We start from the raw sequence: 18,647 nt of genomic DNA on the forward strand, positions 1-18,647 counted from the left end.
AAACACAAATAAACTAATAATAATCATCATCATCATCATCATCTAAGAGCTCAATTAATTGACTTCACCCAAAATTCAAAAATAAAAAAAGAGTGTGTCTGACTGATCAGTGAAAGGACTATGTGGGCCAAGGGGCTGCCACAATTATGGCTTGGTGAGAGGGAGGAACTGAGGGAGGGAGGGAGGGAGGGAGGGAGGGAGGGAGGGAGGGAGGGAAGGAAGGAGGGAGGGAGGGAGGCCTGCTTTCTTAGGGTTCTTTTTCAGTAGTTGTGTTTGTACAACCCCACACACCACTTCTCATACTAAATACCGAGTCTGAGAAAATTAAAACAGCTGTGGAAAATTCCCACTTGGATGTCTGTTCCTGCCCTGTAAAACAAGAACCACAACAAAAATATCCATATCTAAGCAGGCCAATTAAGTTGTAGCCTCACCCTTTAAAGGTTCTAGCTGTTGGGAAGGGCTGGTGACCTTGAACTTTACTAGTCTCTGAAATCTGCCTTCTCACTTTTACCAGGTGCCCTCAGGGGCCAGGAGTGGAGGCCAGGGCCCCTGCTACAGGAGATTTCCTAGATCACCTACAGGCTCTTAGGATTCCTGGGCCTGCTTAGAGAAAGACACACGACACGTGAGACGCAGAGAAAAAAATTTTCTGAGACAAGGATTCTCTTAGCTTTGGCACCTGTCCTGGAACTGTAGATGACCAGGCTGGCCTCAAACTCACAGAGATCTGCCTGCCTCTGTCTGCCACAGAGAAAATTACAACAGCCATGGAATAATATGAAAAATTCTGATTTACGCCAGGCAGTGGTGGCGCACGCCTTTAATCCCAGCACTTGGGAGGCAGAGGCAGGCGGATCTCTGTGATTTCGAGACCAGCCTGGTCTACAAGAGCTAGTTCCAGGACACGCTCCAAAACCACAGAGAAACCCTGTCTCGAAAAACCAAAAAAATAAAAATGAAAATAATAAGAATAAAATAAAATGTTAAAAAAAAAAAAAGAAAAATTCTGATTTTGATATCATTTCCAGGAATACTGATGCAGTGAATTATTTGGAACATTTTCACTTCCGACAGAAAAAAATAAAAATGTCATTTTATTGATTTCTTTTAGAGGGTCTCTTTCCCACCAGGATGGTTTGCACTTGCTGGGTTGTTGAAGATGATCTCCTGATCCTTGTATTCCCAGTTCCTGAGTGCTGCCGGCAGGACAGACATGGGCTCACTATACACTCGAGTTTTTGACGCAGTACTGAGAACCTGGAGCCCAAAGGACAAGGCTTCAGCTTCCCCTGCCCCTCTGACATAGGCCAGATACATAAATGATTACCCAGATTTTATTTAAATCTCTCAGTGTGGCTTGTGTATGTGGGGGAGACAGGGAAGGTATCACATTTCAAAACATTTTCATAACTGCACTTAGCACTGTATTCTTTTCCATTTATTTTACTTTTATTTGAGAGTGTTTCCAATTGTGTGGGACTTAGTTAAATTTCAATTTCTTAAGGAATTTTTTTATGATTTTCTTAACTTTATTTTATGTGCAATGGTCTGAAGATGTCAGATCACCCGGAAACTGAATTTACAATCACTATGAGCTGCCATGCAGGTGCTGGGAATTGAACCCAATTTCTCTGGAAGAGCCGCGAAACTAGCTCTCCAGGCTCTTCTTAATTTAAAAGTTTATTTATGTGTCTCTGGGTGTGCCTGTGCCTGTGTTTGGTTTGTGTGTGTGTTGGGGGGGGTTGTGTGTGGGGGGGTGGCTTTTGACCTCACCAGACAAAGGCATTCAAGAGCACTGGCTCCATATTTAGCAGAAACAGGATCATTGGGAGTTTTAGGACAGCCTGGTCTACAAGAAAGGAGCTAGTTTTAACAACAGTCTCCAAAGCAGCAGAGAAACCCTGTCTCATAAAGCAAAACACAAAACCAAACATATTTGAGAGAGAGAGAGAGAGAGAGAGAGAGAGAGAGAGAGAGAGAGAGAGAACAGCTAGGGCTGTTACACAGAGAAACCATGCCTCAAGAACTAACTAATAAAAGAAGGGGGAAAAAAGCAAGAGAGCAAGAAAGCAAAAAAATCAAGCAAGCAAGCAAGAAGGAAAGCTAGAGAGAAACCCTGTCTCAGAAAACAAAAAAATAAATAAATAAACTAATAAATGAAATGAATGGATAGATAGATAGATGATAGATAGATAGATAGATAGATAGATAGATAGATAGATAGATAGATAGATAGATGATGATAAACACCTCCAAGATCAGGGAGACCAAAGCAGGCAGATCACTGTGAGTTTAAGGCTACTTTGTTCTGCAGATTGAGATTCAGGACAGGCAAAGTGACACAGAAAAACCCTGTTTTCAAAAAAAATGTGTTTAGTGTACGCCTTTAATGCCATCACTAGAAGGCAGAGGCAGGCGGATCTCTGTGAGTCTGAGGCCAGTCTTGTTTACAAAGTGAGTCCCAGGGCATACAAGGATACGCAAGGAAACCCCGTGTTGCAAACCCACAAATAAACAAACAGATAATAACAATAAAAATATTTGAGAGTTCAAATAATTGACCTCATCCACAATAAAAAAAATATAAAAATAAAAATATCAAAAGCATTTGAACGGGGGCTGGAGAGATGGCTCAGCGGTTAAGAGCATTGCCTGCTTTTCCAAAGGTCCTGAGTTCAATTCCCAGCAACCACATGGTGGCTCACAACCATCTGTAATAGGGTCTGGTGCTCTCTTCTGGCCTTCAGACATACACACAGAAAGAATATTGTATACATAATAAATACATATTTATTTTTTAAAAAAAAGCATTTGAACGCATCGGCACAGGAGACCACTTCCTAAATCTAACTCCAGTAGCACAGACTCTGAGAGAAACAAAATTAATCAATGGGACCTCGTGAAACTGAAAGGCTTCTTCTGTAAAGCAAAGGACATGGCCAACAAGACAAAACGACAGCCTTACAGAATGGGCAAAGATCTTCACTAACCCCACATCAGACAGAGGTCTGATCTCCAAAATATACAAAGAACTCAAGACATTGGTCATTTCAAGAACAAATAATCCAGTTCACAACATGGAGGTACAGACCTAAACAGAGAACTCTCAACCGAGAAATCTAAAATGGCTGAAAGACACTTAAGGAGATGTTCAACACCCTTAGTCATCAGAGATATGTAAATCAAAACAGCTCTGAGATTCCACTTTATACCTGTAAGAATGGCCAAGATCTAAAACACTGATGACAACTTATGCTGGAGAGGATGTGGGGAAAAGGGAACACTCCTGCATCGCTGGTGGGAATGCAAGCTGGTACCGCCCCCTTTGGATGTCAGTGTGGCGATTTCTCAGAAAATTAGGAAACAACCTTCCTCAAGACCCAGCAATACCACGTTTAGGTATATATGTAAAGGATGCTCAATTGTGCCACGAGGACATGGGCTCAACTATGCTCATAGCAGCATTGTTTGTCATAGCCAGAACCTTGGGAGAGGGTTGAAGGGGAGGCATGGAAAGAGGGGAAAGAAAAACGTAGAGCTTAACAAAAATAAATAAAAGAAACAAAGGCGGGTAGTGGTGGCACATTCCTTTAATCCCAGCACTTGGGAGGCAAAGGCAGGTGGATCTTTGTGAATTTGAGGCCAGCCTGGTCTATAAGGGTTAGTTCCAAAGCTACAGAGAAACCCTGTCATGAAAAACCAAAAATAAATAAATAATTAGGCATGGATTGTTTACAAAAAATTCAAACGCAAACCAAGTAGAAATAACTACTTTCAGTATGCCATTCAAGAATTAGGGAACCCTTTATCCCAGCATGTGGGAGACACAGGCAGAAGGACATCTGTGAGTTAAAATCCAGACTCATCTACCAAGTGAGATCACAAGACTCGTGCACTGTCTCATAGGTCCTAAATTCCCATGATCCAGTTTCTAGGACCAAGGAGACAGTTTATAATGTCTCCTTCTTCTTTCCTTCCTTCCTTCCTTTTTTTTTGGGGGGGGGTGGTGTTTGGTCAAACTTTTATATATGTTTTTTTTTATTTGGGTTGGGGGCCTCTCTATAAAGCCTGGGAATTCACAGAGGTCCACCTGCCTCTGTCTCTTTGATGATAGAATAAAAGATGTGCACCACAATAACCAGGCTCAGTTTCTTGTACATTTAGTTTAATTTCAAATTTTGTTTGTATCTCTTGGTCTGCACCAAGTGTGTCCCTGTGGGGGTGGGGGGGCAGGGAAGTTGTCCTATTTTAGAACATTTTATTTTACTTTTATTTGAGACAGTCTTTCCGGTTGTGTAGAACTTATTTTAATTTCAAATTTTTAAAGAATTTTTTTATGATTTATTTAACTTTATTTTATGTGCAGTTGTGTGAAACTGGATTTACAATCACTTATGAGCTGCTGCCTTGTGGGGGTTACATCTCAGGAGCACAAGAACCCAATCTGTGCTGTACTCCCTGTCACCAAAAGAGGTCACTAGATCCCCACCATGTGGTTTCTGGACATTCCAGAAATTCCATCCCTCCAGTTCTCATTCTTTCATTGTTCCTCCTGCATGCCTGCATCTAGTGAGAGAGTGGGCACCGTTCCTCCCTGCTTCTGTGTATCTGTGTCTGTCACGTCCTGGATAGCCAGAGTGCCCGCCACCTACGCCTGAGAGATAGATGTACGCCTGAGAGATAGATGTGGCCGGCAGCCCTGGGGCTGGGGGAAAGGGAGAGAGTGGGTTCCCTGGAGAGCCTTGGGCAGAGGCTCTGTGGATTCCCTTTAGGAGGCCGCACCGCCTCTGAGGAGCCCATGGGGGAGGGGAAAAGGGAAGGTCAACCAGACAGTCCTGCCTGGCTTTTGCTTTGCATTGTTTTTGTTTTTGTTTGTTTGTTTTATTTTATTTTCTGGTACAGCTGTGACCAGGTCTGGATCCAGGACAGACTCCAAAGCTAGAGAGAAATCCTGTCTCAGAAAACAACAAGAACAACCAAAAAATAAATAAATACATAAACTAATAAATGAATGGATAGATAGCTAGATAGCCAGACACACACACACACACACAGAGAGAGAGAGAGAGAGAGAGAGAGAGAGAGAGAGAGAGAGAGAGAGAGATGATAAAAACACCTCCAAGATCAGGGAGACCAAGGCAGGCAGATCACTGTGAGTTTAAGGCTCCCTTGTTCTGCAGATTGAGATTCAAGGCCAGGCAAAGTGACACAGAGAAACCCCGTTTTCAAAAAAAAAAAGGTGAGGGCTGGAGAGAGATGGCTCTGTGGTTAAGAGTTCTGACTGCTCTTCCAGAGGACCCAGGTTCAATTCCTTACCACCCACATGGCAGTCAACAGCTGTCGGTAACTCCAAGATCGGACACCCTCAGATAGACATACATGCAGGCAAAACACCAATGACAATAAAATGAAAATAAATAAATTATTAGGAAAATAAATATATAGAAAAGGTGTTTAGTGCATGCCTTTAATCTCAGCACTAGGAGGCAGAGGCAGATGACTCTCTGTGAGTCTGAGGCCAGTCTTGTCTACAAAGTGAGTCCCAGGGCATACAAGGGTACACAACGAAACCTTATGTTGAACAACCACAAATAAGCAAACAAATAGAGAGATAATAACAATAAAAATATTTGAGAGTTCAAATAATTGACTTCATCCACAATAAAAGAATATAAAAATAAAAATATCAAATGCACTTGAACACATTGGCACAGGAGAACGCTTGCTAAATAGAACCCCAGTAGCACAAACACTGAGAGGAAAAGAAAAAAAAGAAAAGAAAAAAAAGAAAAAAAAACAAAAAAAAAACAAAGAAAAAAACTAAAGAGAGAAAAAAAAAAGAAAAAAAAGGAAAAAAAGAAAAAAAAGAAGAAAAAAAAGAAAAAAAGAAAAAAAAGAAAAAAAAAAGAAAAAAAAAAACCAGACACTGAGAGAAACAATTAATAAGTGAGACCTCCTGAAACTGAAAAGCTTCTGTAAAGCAAAGAACATGGCCAAGAAGACAAAACGACGGCCTTACAGAATGGGAAAAGATCTTCACTAATCTCCAAAATACACAAAGAACTCGAGAAATTGGTCATCCAAAGAACAAATAATCCAATTTTAAAAAATGGAGTACAGACCTAAACAGAGAACTCTCAACAGAGGGATCTAAAATGGTTGAAAGACACTTAAATGTTGGGTCGAGGGGGGGGGTCATGCAAAGATGAGAACACCACCAAGTCTAATAAACCAAAAACAAACTTAAAAATACAAACACACCGCGAGTCACAGAAGCTTATCAGCTAGCTGAGACCACAGGCAGAGTTTGGGCTTCTGACACTGTGGCAAAAGGCCGGTTTCTGAAACCCATTTTTATAGTAGGGGCATCGCAGGGCAGTGGTGGCGCAAGCCTTTAATCCCAGCACTCGGGAAGCAGAGGCAGGCGGATCTCTGTGAGTTCGAGACCAGCCTGGTCTACAGAGCTAGTTCCAGGACAGGCTCCAAAGCCACAGAGAAACCCTGTCTCGAAAAACCAAAAAAAAAAAAAAAATATGTTTCTCTGGATGTGCCTCTGTGTGTGTGTGTGTGTGTGTGTTGTGTGTGTGTGTGTGTGTTTATGGGGTGGCTTTTGAACTAACCAAGATGACTGGTTCCATATCTGGCAGAGAGGCAGGTGGATCTCTGGGAGTTTGAGGCCAGCCAGCCTGGTTGACAAGAGCTAGTTCCAAAGACAGGCTCCAAAGCAACAGAGAAACCCTTCCTTGAAAATCAAAACAAGAACACAAACCAAAAATAAAATAAAACATAAATTAAATGAGTGTGAGAGAGAGAGAGAGAAGAAATGTTGATTTGTTGATTTACAGACAAGAAATAAGAAAATACAAAACCATAATGTTACCAAGATGACAGCCTGGTTTATATAGTGAGTTAAAGGTATTATACAGAGAAACCCTTCACCAAAAATAATAATAATAATAATAAAAGAAGAAAACAGAAAAAAAACAAGTAAGGAAAAAGAAAGGAAGGAAGGAAGGAAGGAAGGAAGGAAGGAAGGAAGGAAGGAAGGAAGGAAGGAAAAAACAGGTGTTTTCCTTTTTTTCTTTGTTTATCTCAGGTTATTTTATTTTAATTTATTTTTTTAATTGCAGCAGCGGCAGTATATTTTGGGCAGCACATTTCTTTATTCTCAGTTCTCAGCCCTCAGAAATCAGGAGAGGCAGAAACAGGCAAATCGCTGTGAGTTTGAGGCCACCTCGTTCTGCAGTGTGAGTTTTAGGACAGGCAAAGCGACAGACACAGAGAAACCCTGACTTAGGGGGGGAAAGTGTGTTTAGTACAGGCCTTTAATTCCGGCACTAGGAAGCAGATGTAGAGGCAGGGGCAGCTAGATCTCTGTGAGTCTGAGGCCAGCCTTGTCTACAAAGTGAGTTCCAGGGACACAGGGAACCTCTATGTAAAAAAAAAAACACAAATAAACTAATAATAATCATCATCATCATCATCATCTAAGAGCTCAATTAATTGACTTCACCCAAAATTCAAAAATAAAAAAAGAGTGTGTCTGACTGATCAGTGAAAGGACTATGTGGGCCAAGGGGCTGCCACAATTATGGCTTGGTGAGAGGGAGGAACTGAGGGAGGGAGGGAGGGAGGGAGGGAGGGAGGGAGGGAGGGAGGGAGGGAAGGAGGGAGGGAGGGAGGGAGGCCTGCTTTCTTAGGGTTCTTTTTCAGTAGTTGTGTTTGTACAACCCCACACACCACTTCTCATACTAAATACCGAGTCTGAGAAAATTAAAACAGCTGTGGAAAATTCCCACTTGGATGTCTGTTCCTGCCCTGTAAAACAAGAACCACAACAAAAATATCCATATCTAAGCAGGCCAATTAAGTTGTAGCCTCACCCTTTAAAGGTTCTAGCTGTTGGGAAGGGCTGGTGACCTTGAACTTTACTAGTCTCTGAAATCTGCCTTCTCACTTTTACCAGGTGCCCTCAGGGGCCAGGAGTGGAGGCCAGGGCCCCTGCTACAGGAGATTTCCTAGATCACCTACAGGCTCTTAGGATTCCTGGGCCTGCTTAGAGAAAGACACACGACACGTGAGACGCAGAGAAAAAAATTTTCTGAGACAAGGATTCTCTTAGCTTTGGCACCTGTCCTGGAACTGTAGATGACCAGGCTGGCCTCAAACTCACAGAGATCTGCCTGCCTCTGTCTGCCACAGAGAAAATTACAACAGCCATGGAATAATATGAAAAATTCTGATTTACGCCAGGCAGTGGTGGCGCACGCCTTTAATCCCAGCACTTGGGAGGCAGAGGCAGGCGGATCTCTGTGATTTCGAGACCAGCCTGGTCTACAAGAGCTAGTTCCAGGACAGGCTCCAAAACCACAGAGAAACCCTGTCTCGAAAAACCAAAAAAATAAAAATGAAAATAATAAGAATAAAATAAAATGTTAAAAAAAAAAAAAGAAAAATTCTGATTTTGATATCATTTCCAGGAATACTGATGCAGTGAATTATTTGGAACATTTTCACTTCCGACAGAAAAAAATAAAAATGTCATTTTATTGATTTCTTTTAGAGGGTCTCTTTCCCACCAGGATGGTTTGCACTTGCTGGGTTGTTGAAGATGATCTCCTGATCCTTGTATTCCCAGTTCCTGAGTGCTGCCGGCAGGACAGACATGGGCTCACTATACACTCGAGTTTTTGACGCAGTACTGAGAACCTGGAGCCCAAAGGACAAGGCTTCAGCTTCCCCTGCCCCTCTGACATAGGCCAGATACATAAATGATTACCCAGATTTTATTTAAATCTCTCAGTGTGGCTTGTGTATGTGGGGGAGACAGGGAAGGTATCACATTTCAAAACATTTTCATAACTGCACTTAGCACTGTATTCTTTTCCATTTATTTTACTTTTATTTGAGAGTGTTTCCAATTGTGTGGGACTTAGTTAAATTTCAATTTCTTAAGGAATTTTTTTTATGATTTTCTTAACTTTATTTTATGTGCAATGGTCTGAAGATGTCAGATCACCCAGAAACTGAATTTACAATCACTATGAGCTGCCATGCAGGTGCTGGGAATTGAACCCAATTTCTCTGGAAGAGCCGCGAAACTAGCTCTCCAGGCTCTTCTTAATTTAAAAGTTTATTTATGTGTCTCTGGGTGTGCCTGTGCCTGTGTTTGGTTTGTGTGTGTGTTGGGGGGGGGTTGTGTGTGGGGGGGTGGCTTTTGACCTCACCAGACAAAGGCATTCAAGAGCACTGGCTCCATATTTAGCAGAAACAGGATCATTGGGAGTTTTAGGACAGCCTGGTCTACAAGAAAGGAGCTAGTTTTAACAACAGTCTCCAAAGCAGCAGAGAAACCCTGTCTCATAAAGCAAAACACAAAACCAAACATATTTGAGAGAGAGAGAGAGAGAGAGAGAGAGAGAGAGAGAGAGAGAGAGAGAGAACAGCTAGGGCTGTTACACAGAGAAACCATGCCTCAAGAACTAACTAATAAAAGAAGGGGGAAAAAAGCAAGAGAGCAAGAAAGCAAAAAAATCAAGCAAGCAAGCAAGAAGGAAAGCTAGAGAGAAACCCTGTCTCAGAAAACAAAAAAAATAAATAAATAAACTAATAAATGAAATGAATGGATAGATAGATAGATAGATAGATAGATAGATAGATAGATAGATAGATAGATAGATGATAAAACACCTCCAAGATCAGGGAGACCAAAGCAGGCAGATCACTGTGAGTTTAAGGCTACTTTGTTCTGCAGATTGAGATTCAGGACAGGCAAAGTGACACAGAAAAACCCTGTTTTCAAAAAAAATGTGTTTAGTGTATGCCTTTAATGCCATCACTAGAAGGCAGAGGCAGGCGGATCTCTGTGAGTCTGAGGCCAGTCTTGTTTACAAAATGAGTCCCAGGGCATACAAGGATACACAAGGAAACCCCGTGTTGCAAACCCACAAATAAACAAACAGATAATAACAATAAAAATATTTGAGAGTTCAAATAATTGACCTCATCCACAATAAAAAAAATATAAAAATAAAAATATCAAAAGCATTTGAACGGGGGCTGGAGAGATGGCTCAGCGGTTAAGAGCATTGCCTGCTCTTCCAAAGGTCCTGAGTTCAATTCCCAGCAACCACATGGTGGCTCACAACCATCTGTAATAGGGTCTGGTGCTCTCTTCTGGCCTTCAGACATACACACAGAAAGAATATTGTATACATAATAAATAAATATTTATTTTTTAAAAAAAAGCATTTGAACGCATCGGCACAGGAGACCACTTCCTAAATCTAACTCCAGTAGCACAGACTCTGAGAGAAACAAAATTAATCAATGGGACCTCGTGAAACTGAAAGGCTTCTTCTGTAAAGCAAAGGACATGGCCAACAAGACAAAACGACGGCCTTACAGAATGGGCAAAGATCTTCACTAACCCCACATCAGACAGAGGTCTGATCTCCAAAATATACAAAGAACTCAAGACATTGGTCATTTCAAGAACAAATAATCCAGTTCACAACATGGAGGTACAGACCTAAACAGAGAACTCTCAACCGAGAAATCTAAAATGGCTGAAAGACACTTAAGGAGATGTTCAACACCCTTAGTCATCAGAGATATGTAAATCAAAACAGCTCTGAGATTCCACTTTATACCTGTAAGAATGGCCAAGATCTAAAACACTGATGACAACTTATGCTGGAGAGGATGTGGGGAAAAGGGAACACTCCTGCATCGCTGGTGGGAATGCAAGCTGGTACCGCCCCCTTTGGATGTCAGTGTGGCGATTTCTCAGAAAATTAGGAAACAACCTTCCTCAAGACCCAGCAATACCACGTTTAGGTATATATGTAAAGGATGCTCAATTGTGCCACGAGGACATGGGCTCAACTATGCTCATAGCAGCATTGTTTGTCATAGCCAGAACCTTGGGAGAGGGTTGAAGGGGAGGCATGGAAAGAGGGGAAAGAAAAACGTAGAGCTTAACAAAAATAAATAAAAGAAACAAAGGCGGGTAGTGGTGGCACATTCCTTTAATCCCAGCACTTGGGAGGCAAAGGCAGGTGGATCTTTGTGAATTTGAGGCCAGCCTGGTCTACAAGGGTTAGTTCCAAAGCTACAGAGAAACCCTGTCATGAAAAACCAAAAATAAATAAATAATTAGGCATGGATTGTTTACAAAAAAATCAAACGCAAACCAAGTAGAAATAACTACTTTCAGTATGCCATTCAAGAATTAGGGAACCCTTTATCCCAGCATGTGGGAGACACAGGCAGAAGGACATCTGTGAGTTAAAATCCAGACTCATCTACCAAGTGAGATCACAAGACTCGTGCACTGTCTCATAGGTCCTAAATTCCCATGATCCAGTTTCTAGGACCAAGGAGACAGTTTATAATGTCTCCTTCTTCTTTCCTTCCTTCCTTCCTTTTTTTTTGGGGGGGGGTGGTGTTTGGTCAAACTTTTATATATGTTTTTTTTTATTTGGGTTGGGGGCCTCTCTATAAAGCCTGGGAATTCACAGAGGTCCACCTGCCTCTGTCTCTTTGATGATAGAATAAAAGATGTGCACCACAATAACCAGGCTCAGTTTCTTGTACATTTAGTTTAATTTCAAATTTTGTTTGTATCTCTTGGTCTGCACCAAGTGTGTCCCTGTGGGGGTGGGGGGGCAGGGATGTTGTCCTATTTTAGAACATTTTATTTTACTTTTATTTGAGACAGCCTTTCCGGTTGTGTAGAACTTATTTTAATTTCAAATTTTTAAAGAATTTTTTTATGATTTATTTAACTTTATTTTATGTGCAGTTGTGTGAAACTGGATTTACAATCACTTATGAGCTGCTGCCTTGTGGGGGTTACATCTCAGGAGCACAAGAACCCAATCTGTGCTGTACTCCCTGTCACCAAAAGAGGTCACTAGATCCCCACCATGTGGTTTCTGGACATTCCAGAAATTCCATCTCTCCAGTTCTCATTCTTTCATTGTTCCTCCTGCATGCCTGCATCTAGTGAGAGAGTGGGCACCGTTCCTCCCTGCTTCTGTGTATCTGTGTCTGTCACGTCCTGGATAGCCAGAGTGCCCGCCACCTACGCCTGAGAGATAGATGTACGCCTGAGAGATAGATGTGGCCGGCAGCCCTGGGGCTGGGGGAAAGGGAGAGAGTGGGTTCCCTGGAGAGCCTTGGGCAGAGGCTCTGTGGATTCCCTTTAGGAGGCCGCACCGCCTCTGAGGAGCCCATGAGGGAGGGGAAAAGGGAAGGTCAACCAGACAGTCCTGCCTGGCTTTTGCTTTGCATTGTTTTTGTTTTTGTTTGTTTGTTTTATTTTATTTTCCCGTACAGCTGTGACCAGGTCTGGATCCAGGACAGACTCCAAAGCTAGAGAGAAATCCTGTCTCAGAAAACAACAAGAACAACCAAAAAATAAATAAATACATAAACTAATAAATGAATGGATAGATAGCTAGATAGCCAGACACACACACACACACACACACACAGAGAGAGAGAGAGAGAGAGAGAGAGAGAGAGAGAGAGAGAGAGAGAGAGAGAGATGATAAAAACACCTCCAAGATCAGGGAGACCAAGGCAGGCAGATCACTGTGAGTTTAAGGCTCCCTTGTTCTGCAGATTGAGATTCAAGGCCAGGCAAAGTGACACAGAGAAACCCCGTTTTCAAAAAAAAAAAAGGTGAGGGCTGGAGAGAGATGGCTCTGTGGTTAAGAGTTCTGACTGCTCTTCCAGAGGACCCAGGTTCAATTCCTTACCACCCACATGGCAGTCAACAGCTGTCGGTAACTCCAAGATCGGACACCCTCAGATAGACATACATGCAGGCAAAACACCAATGACAATAAAATGAAAATAAATAAATTATTAGGAAAATAAATATATAGAAAAGGTGTTTAGTGCATGCCTTTAATCTCAGCACTAGGAGGCAGAGGCAGATGACTCTCTGTGAGTCTGAGGCCAGTCTTGTCTACAAAGTGAGTCCCAGGGCATACAAGGGTACACAACGAAACCTTATGTTGAACAACCACAAATAAGCAAACAAATAGAGAGATAATAACAATAAAAATATTTGAGAGTTCAAATAATTGACTTCATCCACAATAAAAGAATATAAAAATAAAAATATCAAATGCACTTGAACACATTGGCACAGGAGAACGCTTGCTAAATAGAACCCCAGTAGCACAGACACTGAGAGAAAAAGAAAAAAAAAGAAAAAAGAAAAAATGAAAAACAAAACAAAAAAAAAGAACAAAGAAAAAAACTAAAGAGAGAAAAAAAGAAAAAAAAGAAAAGAAGAAGAAGAAAAAAAAGAAAAAAAGAAAAAAAGAAAAAAAAGAAAAAAAAGAAAGAAAAAAGAAAAAAAAAAGAAAAAAAAAACAGAATCTGAGAGAAACAATTAATAAGTGAGACCTCCTGAAACTGAAAAGCTTCTGTAAAGCAAAGAACATGGCCAAGAAGACAAAACGACGGCCTTACAGAATGGGAAAAGATCTTCACTAATCTCCAAAATACACAAAGAACTCGAGAAATTGGTCATCCAAAGAACAAATAATCCAATTTTAAAAAATGGAGTACAGACCTAAACAGAGAACTCTCAACAGAGGGATCTAAAATGGTTGAAAGACACTTAAATGTATTTAGTGATTATATTTCTTTCCCCTTAGGGATAAAGGAATGGAGAAGTTCTTTGAAGCAGTAAGTCACAAAAACACCAGGCCATTAAACTTCAGCTACAGGGAAACCCTGTCTCGTGGAAAAACAAAACAACAACAACAACAAAAAAAAAATCCTGAAGCCAGTGATCATTGCAAACATCTGTATGTTCAGATACTGAGCCTGAGCAAGTTAGAGTGTCACAGATTTGCTGCAATTCATTGCAAATTTCATGTGGATCACAAATCCTGCTCAAGTTACAGCTGTTAGTGTCAGTGTGAACCTTGACACCATCTCTACTGGATTCCTGTCAGCTGGGCTCCGGTCTGCTAGAAAAGCAGAAGAAATAAGGTACCGTAATTAACCTCTTCTGTGCCCCACCTGCAAGAACACTCTGTAAGCTACAGTTCTGAAAACAGCCTGGTCCTGGCATAAGAACAGACAGGAGGACCAATGGAACCGAATAGAAGACCCGGATATCGATCCACACATCTACGAACACTTGATCTTTGATAAAGAAGTCAAAAATATCCAATAGAAAAAAAAAAAGAAAGCATGTGAGTTCAAGACCAGCCTGGTCTACAAGAGCTAGTTCCAGGACAGGCTCCAAAAAAAAAAAAAACTACAGAACAACCCTGTCTCGAAAAAAAAAAAAAAGAAAGAAAGAAAGAAAGAAAGAAGAAAAAGAAAACAGTGCTGTCCTCGAAAATGCCCTCTCCCTTTGAACACGGCCCCTCCTTTGGGCTGAGTTTCCCACACAGCTCTGATGATGCAGGAGGATGCCGAGGGCCCAGTTGGTGCCTGTATCTGTGCCTTGGCAGCAGCTATTCATGTCTTGCCACTCAGAGTCAAATTCCCTTAAGTTTAGCCTTCCCTAAGTGCTTGTTCACTTCAGAAGACTCAACCCTCATCTTCCATGTCCTCCTGGCCTAATTTCTCATATTACTGTTTTACTGAGTATGAATCAGTAATATGAGATGTTCAGGAGAGGGAGGAAGGGTCATTCATGAAAAAAGTGAGTGTTCAACTAACTAACTCCCCATGGGTTCAGGAAGTAGTGAGAAGATATTAATGAAGCAGAGAGAAATTTCTGGTTTTGGAAGGAGGAAATCCTGAATGGCTCCCTCTGTGTCGGAGGAGAGACTCCTGGAAAGGAAACCTCAGGTTCCGGTTGGTCGGTCGGTCGGTCGGTCGGTCAGTTCGGGGAGAAATATCAGCAAGGAGGTAAAGGCCGTGCCTCACGACATCAGCAGTCCCTTCTCTGGAAATTCCACGGTATCCCAGAGAGCTCTCGGAATTTTGTGATGTCACTCGTGTCCTAGAAACGCCAACTGCCCTCAAGACACACTCTCTCGGTGCCTATAAGACTCGGTTCTAGACATGTTGTCTAGAGAATGGAGATCGTTCGTGGAGAGGCCAGAGGGAGGAAGAAGAAAGCTGGCCTCAGATCTCACAGGAAAACATGGAGAAATAATTAGTGGTCCTGGGGAAGACGAAGTGAGTTCACCACTAGCAGGGACTAGAGAGATTTCTGGATGTGATGGCTTTGAGACTTCCAGGGCTAGGGCTCAGGAACTGGGAGGTTTCTGGGATGAAACAGGTCTGTCTGTCTTGTTTCTCTGAGTTCCTAAAGGGCCAACCCACATCAAAGATTCACGATAGTTGATTTGACAAAGTCGGGAATTGACAAGGAGTGCGGAAGGAGTCAGTGAGATTTCAATACCAGCACTGACTGCACATCTTCACCTCCCCCCCCCCCGGTCCTTTTCGTTGTGTAGCAATAATAATAGAGAAAGGGGAGTAGCGCTCTGCCAAAGCCCGTATTTTACCATGCCTTATATCACAGCCATTAGCAGGGTTGAGGCATCAAGTGCTGCAGTCAGTCCGACTCCTGTGACCCCCCTAAGGTTTCTGGCTTCCCAGTTTTGAGTGACACCATGGTCTCTAGTTCAGCTTGAGAGCTCTTTAAGAGCCAATGGAGGAGAGAGTGGAAAGAGACTGCCATTTTTTTCTTTTTCCTTTTCTTTCTTTCTTTTGCTGTTTTGCTTTGTTTTTCAAGAAAGGGTTTCTTTGTGTATCTTGGGCTGTCCTAAAACTCACTCTGTAAATCAGGCCATCTTTGAATTCACAGAGATCTGTGTGTGTGCTGTGATTAAAGCCCAGCTGAGACTGCAATTTCTTGTTAGCTCTGGGTGTCCTGAGCTGTTAGTAAGTGACAATGGCTCTGTGTTGTGAATCTCTGTGAATCCAGACTATGTTATGTCCTTCAATGACATGAGTCTGAAGCATCAAGCACCCACCCACCCCTATACTCCCTGAGGTCTCTGAAGTCACACACAGCGCAGCCTCTATAGGTCTGAATAAGGCTTAGAAAGCTTTTCCCTGGTTCACCTGGTGCAGAGGAAACCAGGTAAGTTCTGTGAGACATGCACCACTTTCCTACAGAAAGAAGGGAGGACTGATTAGCTAATACCCACAGAGGGGGAAACTCAAGTCTGGTATTTCAGACAGAACCTGCTTGGACAAAGTCTCATCTGTCAGTCACTTCCTGAGGGAAGGAGGGAGGGAGGGAGGGAGGGAGGGAGGAAGGACCACAATTATCTCTCCTCTGTGTCCTTTTTACGCTCTTTTCATGCTCTGATGAATATTGTGATTCAAGTTGGCCATGTCCCCTTTTCCACAGCATGTGCACTGTGGCTCTAGATCAAGGAATCAGTTTGTTTGTGTGTTTTGCTCTATCTAGGAGAAGCACCATAGCAGTTGCATACTGACTGAGAAATTTGATTTTTAGGAAATGATTTTTCATATCTGTGAGTGGTCTCTCCATAGATAGCCACTCATCTTTCTTTAAACTTGAGTATAGGAATGAATGATCCCTCCCTCCCTCCCTCCCTCCCTCCCTCTCTCCCTCTTCATGGGAATGAGTGTCTGCTCTTGCATTGAGGGCTCCCCAGTTCTCAGCATCTCCAGCCCAACCTGTCACAAGCTGATCACACATTTGCAAACTTGGGATATATTCTGCTGAAGTTTTGGGATAATGAATTTCATCAACTATGGGACTAACTTTGTTCTGACAGGACACTCACTCACAATCTCTCCTCATCACACCCACATAGTGTAACAACTTTGTGTTTCCTCCACAATGTGCTCATTTCTGTCAGGGAACTGAAAGCCGGCCAGCCAGCCAACACTATTTTTCCTTGTTTCTCATTTTGTTCTTATATTCTGTCTCCCCCCCCCCCGCCTGGAAAACTTTCAGAGTTCACTCTGCCCCCTGAGTAAAGGTGTTATGCTTCCTTTTATTGTATATTTAGTGTGTGTGTGAGAGAGAGAGAGAGAGAGAGAGAGAGAGATTCATTATGAAATCAAAAGTCAGTCAACAACAGCAAACTTTGTATTTATTTGTCCATCCACGTATTTGCTTGTTTACTTACTTACTTACTCACTCACTCACTCACTCACTCACCCACTTCATTTATTATTTATTTATTTATTTATTTATTTATTTGCAGTGGAAGACTTAATTCAGTAAGAATGATCAGAAGGGTAGGTAGGGTATCCTTGGGAAAAGAGTAAGATATCACGATGACTTTCCCTTCCAAGAGGGAGCTTTCTAGTAAGACGTGAAACCACAGTTTCAAGGGCCCGCTTTCCACAAGTCCTTTTCCAAGGTCAGGCATTTCTTAGGTAAGCAAGGGTCTCCATTCATTCCCTTTGAGGAACTCTCAGGCCCTGCCCTGACATTAACCTCTGACTCGTGCCTATTGTCAAGGCCAATGGGACACTCCTCAGCCCCTCCCTGACCTGAGGTGACCTGAGAAGCCACACCCCACCCCAGTTCACAGGCCTCTCTTTATCTATCTATCTAACTAAGTAACTGTACAGCATAAAATGTGGAATCTCTTCTCAATGAAATGCTGTTGGCAGCCATTCGATGAATTTATTCTCATCTCAGATCCTGTCCAGCAGGGATGTCTTCTTTCCGTGTTTCTTCTTCTTTTGTATGTTGCAGTCAGTTCAGATGTGCTGGTATATGGTGAGAAAGAGAAAGAGAGAGAGAGAGAAATGGAATTGCTTTTTATTTATTTGAAGAGTTTTAATGATTTAATATTCAGCTATTTCCAGCCTTATTTACCAGCACATTTATTATTACCAGCGAGCACCTTCCTCTGAAAACATTGGAATCGCCCCCCATCTGTACATGTCATGCACGTGCGTGCATATGTGTGTGTGTGTGTGTGTGTGTGAGCGTGTGCGCATCCCATCTATCTATCTATCTATCTATCTATCTATCTATCTATCTATCTATCTATCTATCTATCTATCTATCTATCTATGTATCCCTTCATCAAATTCCATTTTAGGAGCTGCTATGCTGACCAGTGACATGGAGGCCACCATTTTCTTAGCCAGTGACAGTCAGGAGACAGAAAGAAGGAAAGAAAGGAAGAAAGGAAGAAAGAATCTACATTCCCAAAGAAAGAAAAAATTTAAGTAAATTTTAAAAAGTAAAAAAAAAATTAAGAAAGTAAGTAAATACATACATAAAAATAGACATAAAGAATGAATAAATGAATAAAACTAAATAATAATTGAAACATTCAATAAGTAAATGAGTCACGCTAAATCAGCAGATAAATAAACAGATATATGAAAGAAGATAAGGAAGTGAAGGAATGAATGAATAAGTAAGTAAGTAAGTAAGTAAGTAAGTAAGTAAGTAAGTAAATAACTAGGTGGGTCATTTTTTTTAAAGAAGTAAGTAAATGAGATGGGCTGAACAGATAAGTAAGTAAGTAAGTAAGTAAGCAAGCAAGCAAGCAAGCAATCGTGAAAAAAAAAATGAGAGCCGGGCGATGGTGGCGCACGCCTTTAATCCCAGTACTCGGGAGGCAGAGGTAGGCGGATCTCTGTGAGTTCGAGACCAGCCTGGTCTACAGTGCTAGTTCCAGGACAGGCTCCAAAGCCACAGAGAA

This window comes from Microtus pennsylvanicus, chromosome 12 (assembly GCF_037038515.1).
Source record: "Microtus pennsylvanicus isolate mMicPen1 chromosome 12, mMicPen1.hap1, whole genome shotgun sequence".
Taxonomy (NCBI): domain Eukaryota; kingdom Metazoa; phylum Chordata; class Mammalia; order Rodentia; family Cricetidae; genus Microtus; species Microtus pennsylvanicus.